The sequence below is a fragment of the Antennarius striatus genome, chromosome 23, assembly GCF_040054535.1.
Source record: "Antennarius striatus isolate MH-2024 chromosome 23, ASM4005453v1, whole genome shotgun sequence".
NCBI lineage: Eukaryota > Metazoa > Chordata > Actinopteri > Lophiiformes > Antennariidae > Antennarius > Antennarius striatus.
The window spans coordinates 6,627,646-6,639,265 of NC_090798.1; positions in this window are offsets into that span (position 1 = coordinate 6,627,646).

Consider the following 11,620-nt stretch of genomic DNA (forward strand, 5'->3'; position numbering starts at 1 on the left):
TTTGCCAAAGCTGAAGGGCTCAGGAGTAACCATAGCAATGTATTACGCTATGGTATCTACTACTGCAGCTTAATATCATAGTAACATACTATTTAGTAAACTAAAATACTATGCAAGATTCTTAGTATGTCGAAAATCTTAATAAGCCAAAAGAATGTAATTACGTGTTATTTTCAGAGAAATATGAAATCAACAGGATCAGTATAACCATGGCAACTGGTGAATGAGATTTTTAAGCAGAACCTGAAGCGACAAGTCCAAAGTGTGCCCATTACTTCTCTGAAGCACAGTTCTTAAAATTTAATCTGCAGGGTGGGGCGAGGAAGCTGAGGCAGCAGCAGTGGGGGGAGGAAGTAAATAGATGGGCAGTCGGAATAAGAGGTGAGGCAAGATTTGCACAGCCTGATGAGGAGGAGGTGCAGAGATTGATGGCATAATGATCTGACAGACGAGAAGGTGAGAAGTTAGCTCTGGATACAGAGAGATGAGTCTGATATGTGTGGGTTTGCAGACAGTCTAGGTTTATGTCTGAGGGCCGTTTGTGTCCAATGAAAAGAGGAATCAGGAGGCAGTATAGTATACATGAAAAGTATTCAGCAATTTGAATGTGGTCGCTGAAAGAAGCAATAGAGAAAGAAAGCTGTCTGTGCAATGTTCTTCTGAAGGGTTTGGAATAAGAACCTTGAAATAATCATTTAAGCTGCTGAGAATAAAGCAACAAATTCTACATGAATCACTAATCAATGTAAATGTATCCATGGAATTTGGTGTGATGAATCAGAACCTCATTTTCACCTCAACATAAACATCAAAACCAATCAAACTCACGTCTTTATAATTTCCATCGTCATTTGCATAAATGTATTATTTAATATCTATAATTTATCATTACACTACTATGATTACAGCAACAGAGATGGCCATACCTGTCTCTACCTGAGCTGCAATGTACTGATGCACAAAGAGAGGTGGCAAACAGCAAAGATGGCAGGAGAAAAAGCAAGGAAAAGTCAAATATGTGGTTACAAAACATCAGATAAAGACAGGGAGTTCTAAATGATGACAACAATCTTACATAAGAGTCCACATCAGAGTGTTTCAGATGATCATTGCAAACCAAGAGAGACAGAGATGTGATGTGGGCTTTAAACCAATACAGAATCTGAAAATAGCCAAGAATCACTTCAAAACAACCAAGAGCAGAAAGTCACCATCCCACTGTGCTTAAATTCAATGGCACAGCAAAATCCAAAAGAAATACAGGCTCTTACTTTTTAACGGTAACTGCGATCTGTAGTATGTGGACACAGAGTATGTATTTACTCAAATCACATTCAAGCAGGCTGTGTTGAATATATCACCATTGAAAGATATCTTGCCACAGAAACCGTCCACAAAAAGCACTAGATCTGGATCCACTAGATAAACGCCTATAATGGAGAACTGAGAGCAGTGAACCAAATGAACAGCAGATTACCCCATTGGGGGCAATCTGCTGTTTTCTCCACAATTTTGCATTCTCTTATTACCAGGGCAACAATATCGCCATTACTTACCCGCATGCAGGAAACAGACTTGTACATCTAGATAAAACGCTCTCGCGTTCAATGCAACTGAATAGAAATAACACAATCAGAGCAAACAGATTTGACATCCAATGTCCTGAACTTAACCTAAGTACAAATTAGAAAGGCTTTACCTGTTGACCATAGATGCTAGAAACAATCTCACATAAAGGTAATACAAAATGTTGGGATCAGCCCATGTTCAGTCAATCAAGTCAGTTAATTTTTTTTATTGTAGGAAATCCTGACAAGTCAAGACACTTTCCAGGAAAAAGCAAGACCACACCAGACTCTTTTTTTTCCACAGAGACCCAGCGATCCCCCTTGAGACTCAAGCCCCTCTGATGGGGTGATATGTGATGTGAGGTGATGCTGATTTGTGACTTGACATATTTACCATAGCTTGTGTCCACTTTATTCTTTTCACATGTCCTATACATTTCTGGCACCCCAGCTTCTCCTCATCACTTCTCTCATCATTTTTCTTGATCATATAATTTGGATGACATGCCAGTTAATCACAAGGCATGTAGACAGAAATTTATTAGTGTCACCACACCACCTGACCTGACCAGTTTTTATTCCATCTAGATTTGGAGGAGATACCATTATTTCCATATATTCATGAAAGATAGGGTTCAACTATGACATTTTTCTGTGACTAAACTGAATAACTCATCCATCATTATTTAAATTCTAAAAAACATGAAGCTGAAAAGTCAATTTTGGATCATTTGTAATAGATCTGATGTGTTTTCCTTCATCTTGGCAACATTCATTCCATTCTGATGCACAGTCCTTGTGTTTTCCTGCGGAGTCGTTGTGACCGTGCTCTTCTTTGAAATCACCTGTCTCTCTTTCCGTCTGGGAAAATAACTGTCCCCGATGCACCGCAGGATGGAGAAGATGAGTCACGGTGAAAAAGACCTTCACAACGGATAATTAGACAAGTGTCACTGAGACCTTTATATCTGGCGCATACACTGCACATAGGAAAGAACTGTACTGCATGCATACTAAGCATAGACACGAGTTATTAATTGTAATGTTGGACCAGGCTTCGAGCAGACCAGATTTCTGACATTGTGTTCATGCTCTTAATGCAGCACACACAAGTATCTAATCACACTTATTACCTCATTTCACTGGGGACTGAAGGCTGTTTTTGAGTCACGTTTTGAGAGCACAGAAAAATAAATGAGATAGAGGTTGGAGTCATCAGAGGGAAAGCGGCTGGCAGTAGTTAATGTGAACAAATCATCATTTTGGGGGAGTTACTGGAGCTGAACTTTTGGTAAACAGAATGGCAATGCATATTAAAAAGTCAGTCTTGGACTATTTCTTCTTTTTCTTTCAATTTTTCAACATTTCATCAATGCATGACTAATGGCCTCTAAATGGAAATGCATCGTTTAAATGCATAGTTAACCTCAGGGGCTGAATGTCTGCAAGCTTTTGTTCAATGATTAACATCCCTGCAGGGAGAAATTAATCAAATGTGTTTGTGTTTGGCTGAAATGACAGTCTGCAGATTATGTGCAGCCCCAGGACATGCTAAACTATACTCCTTACTTTAGGATAGATCTTCAGTCAAGTCATATGAGAGAAAAAAAAGGACAATTCATGGTTTAACAAGGAAAGAAATTCCAAGGAAATGCAGGAGTGTCATGAAAATAATTGGGATTCATCCAGCGGAAGATATCGGAGATGGTTGATTTTGACTCATGGATCTGCTACAGCATTTTCTTTGCAAAATAGCATACTAAAATATCTGGGCAATTTCCAGGCAGATCTATAATGCTTACAACCACTCTCATCTTTAATCATCATCCTTGTTATCCTGGAAACTGTGTGGTTGAGGGAAGTGGGGTTATGGGGAAAGAGACTTTTATTATTGTACACCATATATTATACTGTATCAATCAATTTGTAACCTACTGATTCTCTCACTTTCCCTGATCAGGATAAGTTTTTTTAGGAGCTGCAAAACTGCATTTTAAATTACTTATTTGTTAATAAGGACTGTTACTAAATGTGGTCTAAGATGACTCAACTGAGAAGAACCCATTAATAGTTTACTGCTATAGCAAATAGTCCCATCATTCCCTGTTTGTTTCTCACAGAAGCGTGCCCAACTACAGTGATCAAACTCTTTATCTCTGTTATGTTTAACAATCCATCCATCCATTTTATTTGAAGATGACATGTCCGTAATTGACTTGTGTTCAGCTGCTTTTCCGCTTTGCAGGTCACGTGTACCGGAGCCTATCCCAGTTGGCTATGGGCAAGAAGTGGGGCAAGCAGCATGGGGCCACATGAAAGAGAAGTAAACACACACACACACACACACACAAACACACACACACACACACACACACACACACACACACACACACACACACACACACACACACACACACACACACACACACACACACACACACACACACACACACACACACACAGAGAGATACACTTATGGTAAATATGGAGTGATCAATTCACCAAATTGGATGTTTTTGGAGGTGGGAGGAAGCCAGAGACCTGGAGAGAACGTATGCAGACATGGGGAGAACATACAGAAAGGATTTGAACCCGGAACCTTCTAACTGTGAGGCAACAGTGCTAAACACTGTGCCACCATGCTGCCCTGTTTAACAGTCACCTCATATCACGCTTATGTTAAGGGAGAACAATTATGCCTTCTTTTGAATTTGTAACATTTTCACAGAACATTTAGGAACAGTAGAGGGTCAGCATTAACCAAACTGCATTAAGGGGCTTTTGATTAAATGGTCAAGCAAATATAAAGACTGTGGTTTGATTCAAAGTTACACTAAGCTCAACAAGAGCATAACTAGTATATACATAAAAGCCTCCAATCAGCTAGAACAGTATACAAGAGCTGCAAACTACTGCATTACAGTACATGCCTTGATATATGTCCAAATCAGCAACGGTTTTACAACCTTTGGTTGAAGATTAACTTGATCAAAAAAGCAATATTAGCATTTTTAGTTTATTTGTTGATATTTCATCTGTATCAATATTTTATTTATTTAAGATCAAAAGGAATATTCCTAGCAGTAAAGGGACAAAAATCTTTAAAAAAAAAAAAAAAGATTTTGGTCTCGTTCATAATAGTGTGGGAAAAGGTAATACAGATAGAAAGTGGTTTAATATCGGTATGGGGAGGGTTCATAAATGTTTAAATTACTGTAAATAATGACATAAATAGTTTTTAACTCTATCAAGGAATTCATTAATCGTGTGTGGTTCCTGGAATGCATTAACTGCAAAGAACGAGGGTGCACTGTATATAAGAAGGAGTCAGTCCATTTCTATCAAGACTCAACCTGGGGCATTACAGCCAATGTAGGACTAAGGAAAGGAGCCATATGGGTTGCCATGGTAACGACACTGAAATCCAGAGACATCTAGCATTTAAAAAGGCAGTAAACAAGACAGACAAGAAGACCTTGTTGTATTAAAGAGACAACGAAAGCTACAACCACCTGGGACGAAAATGTGTGGTGTTTGGGTGTGTTGAGACACACAAAAAACAAAGTTGAAACACAGGTTCATCAATCTTTTGCCTTGACATCACCTCTGCTGTCATGGCAACAGTGTCCCCCACGTATTTAAGGTAGGATGGTGCTGAAAGACAGACAGAGTGGATAACAAATGGAGGAAGATGAAGAGAAGGAGGAGGAAGACCGTCTGGTTGGAGGTAGAAGATTGATGGAGCCGTGAGAGAGAGATGGTGAGGCGTTTAGCTTCAATATATCAGCCTGGTGAAGAAGTAGGAGGAAGATAGTGAGGGGGGTGAGCTGTTTCACAACATCAGCCTGTCGGGAAGGCAGAAGAAATGAAAGGGAATAAATGTGAGATTATGGGCATGAAGGGAAACGTTTGAGGTTTTTTTTTGCTCTTGTTTCTACAGAACAGTTAGGGTTGAAAGTTCAGTGAGAAGGATTATCGTTTCCATTAGTGAATAAGCAACATTGAGGATTATTGTGTTTTGTATGCAATGAATAAACCCTTTGTGCTTGCAGCCAGACCAGGTCCTCTCTCATGGAGAAACCCCATGTCGAGTGGAGAAAGTTGTTGTTGAACATTTTTAGCAGTCACCTTAATGAAGGGTGAGATGAAGAATGACAGCGAGTTGCCTCTGAATCCTCCAGAAACGATCTTCAAATGGAAAGACAGAATAGATAATGGTAAATAAGAATGTTGAGATGTAATTTGAAAGCAAATATACAGGAGATACTCCAAATAAAGGGAAGAAACAAGACAATCAACTCTTTTGAAAGTCAAGAGAGTTCCACTTCAATTCTCTTTTCAGCTGCTGACTGAATGAGCCAGACAGTGAAAAATAATTTTGATATATTTTATCATAAGAAAACAATTCCAGATGGAATTCAAATGAAATCTATAAGAAAAAGAATAATAACCATTATAAAACTAATACAATCAGGCATCAAAAGATTTGTTTTTTTGCCAGAATTGGTGGAAAGGCACAATAGAAATACCCGACCATTACTGATGTTTGTAAAAATGTGAGAGTCAGCTTCCACAGACGTCTCCTTGATTGGATTTCTGTTTTGACAGATCCCTCATCATCTTTTTATCGCCTTGAATTTCCTTGCTTTGCAGAGAGAGAGAGAGTTTGTGTGGCTGAGAAAGGCAGAGGAAGATCAAAAGAGCATTCACATGTGAGCGTGAAGGATTGTGTAAGTGTGATGTTCATGCGTTGTTAATAGATGTTTTACAGCTCAAGGCAACAGATGAAGGGAAGCTTCTTATGATCACTACGCCATACTACCCTCCCCTTTGTCCCCCCAGGTCGATCCTCCATCAACATTCCTTTTTATTGTCTTTTTGCCTGTGTTTCTGCACATTTATTTATGTCTCACATCTGACCGCTCTCCCTGTACAGTTTCTGTGAACATCCTCTCGTCTCCCTTCACGTCATCTTTCAAATGCATGTCATGTTACCAGCTATCCAGTCTGTTCTCCCTGCCGACTCACCACCACCCTCCTTGGTCAGTAAGGGCCTTCCAATTAGAGCCCCCTGCCTCCTCACCCCCACCCCAATCAGACAGATTCCAGCCCTTACCTTCTACCATGCCATAAAACCAGAGTTCAATTTTCCACCATCGATTGCCTCTACCGTCTCATCTTTCATGTTCTTATTCTCATCTTGTTCATTTATCTGACTGTTTCAATCCCAACACCGCCCCCCCAACACACAACAGCACAAATATCATTATGTCCATGTTTAAGTTTAAGGCAAAGTCAGTGCAATCAACAACTTAACCTTCTCTTGACTACAAATCGTTCTTTGTGAGTGACTGTGTCTGTCTGTGGGTGACTGAGTGGGAGGTTAAAAATAAACCTTCTTGAATGAAATCAAGTAGTTTTTAGCAATGCAGGAGGTGTAAAACAACTCACTTGTCGTGGCCTAAAACGGATAAGCTGGTAAGGCTCTAAATTCATACTTCTTTTAAAGTTCTATTAACTCTCTCTCTCTGACTCCACAAATTCATCCTCCTGAGCTTCTTGTTCCCCGGATTTCACAGAGGACAACTGGATTTGAGGGGTTAATTCTGAGCCTCAGCTGTTTTGGGCTTAGTGGAGGCTAGTCACAAGTGAGACTGGTGGTATGGTTGGCAATCGACATGAAGGAAAAGAGAGACACATGGGATTGTGGATTTTATATGTGTGATTGTAGGAAAGGAAAGGTAAGGCAAATGTATTTATATAGCACAATTCAGCAGTGAGATGATTCAAAGTTCTGTACAAATAAGCATGAGCCAAAAATCACATTAAAAGAAAATTATTGAAACAAATATTAAAAGAGTTAATAAAGAGTTAAGAGAACATCAAATAACATGAGAAAAAAAAAGCAATCTCTTTTTGTGAGCTTATGAAACTGGACAAGAGCAACAGACAAGAAAAATTTTAAAAAAATAAAGGTTTTAGTAGAAAGTTAAAATTTAAAAGTGGTCTTAAAATAATCATGGTAAATTAACACAATCTTAACTGTGAACATGTGAGTGCAATTTGAAACAACTCAGGGTTCCAGCAGCCCTGCAATTTGTTTGTTTTTTTAAACACAGTTATGTCTTCCTTGTCAAACTGAGGAGACAGACCACGATGTTGAGGTGGAGGGACAGTGGGGGCTGTGTGTCATGGCCTTGATGCTTTTGTCAGACCTGGTAGTGGTGGTGAACACCATGGGAGGGTTTATTACATCCCGCAAAGGGGGTGTATTGTAATTGTCAGTGTTTGTGTGTTCGTCCATCCATCCGTCCATCAGTTAGTGCACCAAGTATCTTCTCAACCGTTGCAGATAGAAAGATGAAACAAAAAGCACATTAATCGGGCGGCAAAGGGGATGAAAATGAGATGCTGATCTTGACCTTGAGAAAACTGGGTCAAGGTCAAATTTCAACTTTTGTACACTCCAACATGACCTTTCTGTGAAGAGTTGGGTTTTCTTCACGTTCTCCGGTTTCCCCCCATTATCAGGAAAAACATGCATCTAGGGAATGTTAGGTCATGTTGGACCGTAGTGGCGGCGCCCCCGGGGTGCAGTATCTGAACCAACACTCCATCTGGCCTCGAAATTTCATTGTACCATCTCTATGTGTGTATAATGACAATAAAGAAAGTTTGACTTTGACTTTGACTCAGGAACTGGATAAGATAGAAAGACGAGGGAGAAGGTCAGTGTGAGTAAGAACTACCTATGCTTTGATTTACGCTGACCTATGAAAGTCCCTCCGTTAGTTATCCCACCAAATATCCTCACAACTTTGCAGATAGAAAGATGAAACAAAAAGCACATTACTCGGGCGGCAAAGGGGATGAAAATAAGATGCTGATCTTGACCTTGAGAAAACTAGGTCAAGGTCAAATTTCAACTTTTGTAGTCTCAGAAAACCGGATAAGATAGAAAGACCAGTGAGTGAGACCGTAGATCAAAGCTAGTGCTTTAGGTCAGAAGTAGTTCAGAGCACTAGCTTTGATCTTTGACCTATGCAAGTAGATCGGGGTAAAATTTTGAATTCAGGGGTGTCGCGGGATGTTGCAGTCTGTAATTGCATTGTTTGTAGTTCAATTCTGGGACTCTTTCTCATGTCAGTGACTGTATCCTTGAAACACCAGAGTACTCTCGTGTTTTTACTGGATATTTTACTGGGGTCTTTTTTTTTCTTGATGTCTTATCTTTACCCTGCATCCTGTAGATAGATGATTGTCTAAATATTCAGTTGGAGATTCATGGTCTTGCAACAGTAGAGCAAATCTGTTTAGCTGTTGCACACATGGTGGTTGATCGTTGATTTATAGCATCTACAGTATCAGTCTGTCTGCTTCTTGATGACGCTGTCTGTGTTTCTTAGCTGTGTGTTGGCTTGTCCTTGTCCACTGTTTTGAACAAGTGGTACATTTGTTTTATTTCCTGCACTCTCCATTTACCTCTGTATTGGATTATACCCTGTGATTTTTTCCCCAACACTGTTATCTTCTTATAGTTATCAGTGGAGAGGAAATGCATTTTGCTGCTAGTTACCTACAGTTAGCAATTGCAGCTGCTCAAGCAATTGAAGCTACAGCTTGAACAAGTGGAAATTGAAATTAGCATAAGCAATGTTGCATAATGCATGACACCAGCAAATATTTGTCGACCCTACCCTTCTGATGCAGTTTTATGACATCCAATACCAAATGTCACGGGACACTTTAAATGCTACACTTCTAATTCATTTCCATTCCATTGCCTCTGATCCAGCATTTCATGAAGAGGTAGAGCAGGGATGAAGAGTCAGAGAAGCCGAGCGGGACATAATGATTTTTGTGTCGATGCAGCTCAGTCTACACTTTTACTGACAGAGAGGGAGATACACAAACACAAACAGTGAGCCAACACTCACAAACACACGCATGCCGAGTTGATCATTAGGATTGAGCCTCCCTACTGATGTCTTGTCTTCATCTGCTGCTGCTGGTTAATTGCCGAGTCTGCCCAGGGAATAAGGAAGGTTATCGACTAGATTTGACACAAGGCTTTCATTCAATCCATCAAATGATTCTCTAAGGAACACTAAGGCGGAGCTGATGCTAAATAGCAGCATCGCTTCCAAACATTTTGCAGCTGTTTTTAATATGTTTAAACTGGTTCAAAATGTGGATGAACTATGAATATGAATTATTGCCATAGAATTTTTTTTTTAATTTTGCAAGCATGTTTTGAAAAGATAGAATTCATTTCACTATAAGGCTTGAATTGCTCATGAAATAATTGAAAATATAAGGGAAGACAAAAACACCAGATTCTCTTCCTTTTTTCTTCAACCAGGCTTCATAACATTTAGTTATTTCCAGCTGTGTTTTTCAGCACCTCCTCAGAGGAAGGAAGATAAAATGCTGATCTAACCTGCAGCTCCCTCAGACACGCTGTCAAGTTTTCACGTACATCTGCTGTGTTCTCAGCCGGAGATCAAACAACTGTCATAAATTCTATGAACAACTATTTTAAAATCAAGGAATTCATATCAAGGGTTTGAGCCTCAAGAGACAGCAGAAAATAGATATTTTTATTGATCTTAAAACAGCTTAAACCGTACAGTCTTCTTTCCTCATACAGTATATCTAGATTATTTGAAAGATAACCCCTTGAATACTGCATTGGCCTGTTTTATAGTGTATATCTGGAATTACCTGCAGGACAAGATTGAATTAACATCCTTCAATCGTAGAATAATATAGGATGAAAAGGACATTAAGTTTAACATCATCACATGTAGGAAACATTAAGTCTAACATCATGACAGGGATATAAAATAACAAAAAGCCCCATTTAGAAGAATTCAAATGGATGAGACCTTTCAGGATTCTCTTGGCCTTATTAATATTCATCAGGACTTCACATCAGTGCTGGAGGGGCTGTGGCCCAATATATGATTGATTACATATTTGAATATAAAATTACCAGGCAAAATAAACTAAAAGGTAATATGGAAATCATAGAACTGATTCTAGAACCTTATTACTTTTTATTGCAAATCATACTGAAATATATACAAAGAAGAATACCAGATTCCATAATAGACTTTTAGTCTATCCTAATAAAATTATCACAATTTATTGGCTGACAATACTACTATTCAGCTATCTCTTTAAACTGATTTAAGTTAAAATAAAATAAGATGAGATGTTAAATTGATTTAATCATTTGTTGTACAAGTTTACATGACATGATTTATGTAATTTATGTAAGTAACTTAACTATTTCATATTTCCATTAGATCACTCGAAGTTGGCAAAACAAACTGCATATATACACTGCATCTCTTTTATCCTCGTGTTTTTCATTTGTTGCTTTGAATGATCCACATGAATATTTAACTTATTTATTAAAACATAAATATTGTTGTTTTGTTTTGTCAGTGAATGTTAAATATGTCATTTTTCATTTATATTTTGGATTTTTTTTTCCTGAAACTGATAAAAATCATTAGCAAACAGGACAGATATTGAAGCCAAAATCCATGGACTATGAAAAATTGTGTATCCGAGTCATGTCTCCAAACATGTCTGGTTTTGACATTTTAACCCACAAATTCTGGTGGGCTTCACCAACACAATGAATTGTGCTGTCATTTCCAGGGTATCAAATATTTATGAGATTGAGAGGTCGGGGGACTTCTGATTGGTGTCAGGTTCAAGGACAAATTGAAAAAGATTGAAACTGAATCTACTTTGGGAATTCCCAAGCGACGGAATGTAGCGGGAAACACTGGGCTACTTGATATCTTGCTGACTATTGTATAAGACTAAAGCATTGATCTGCATTAAAAATATCATAAACAGATTTTGAAACATTTCTTCTACTTTTATTAATAGTAAACTAACAATTTTAACACCTCAATGCTCAAAGAAACAACTCATTTTCCGATTTGATTAAATTTACAGGAAGCTTTTCAGCAAATGGAAGCTGTCTGCACCGGAACATGAACAGAGAAACTGAAGTCAGGAAGGTGAACAGA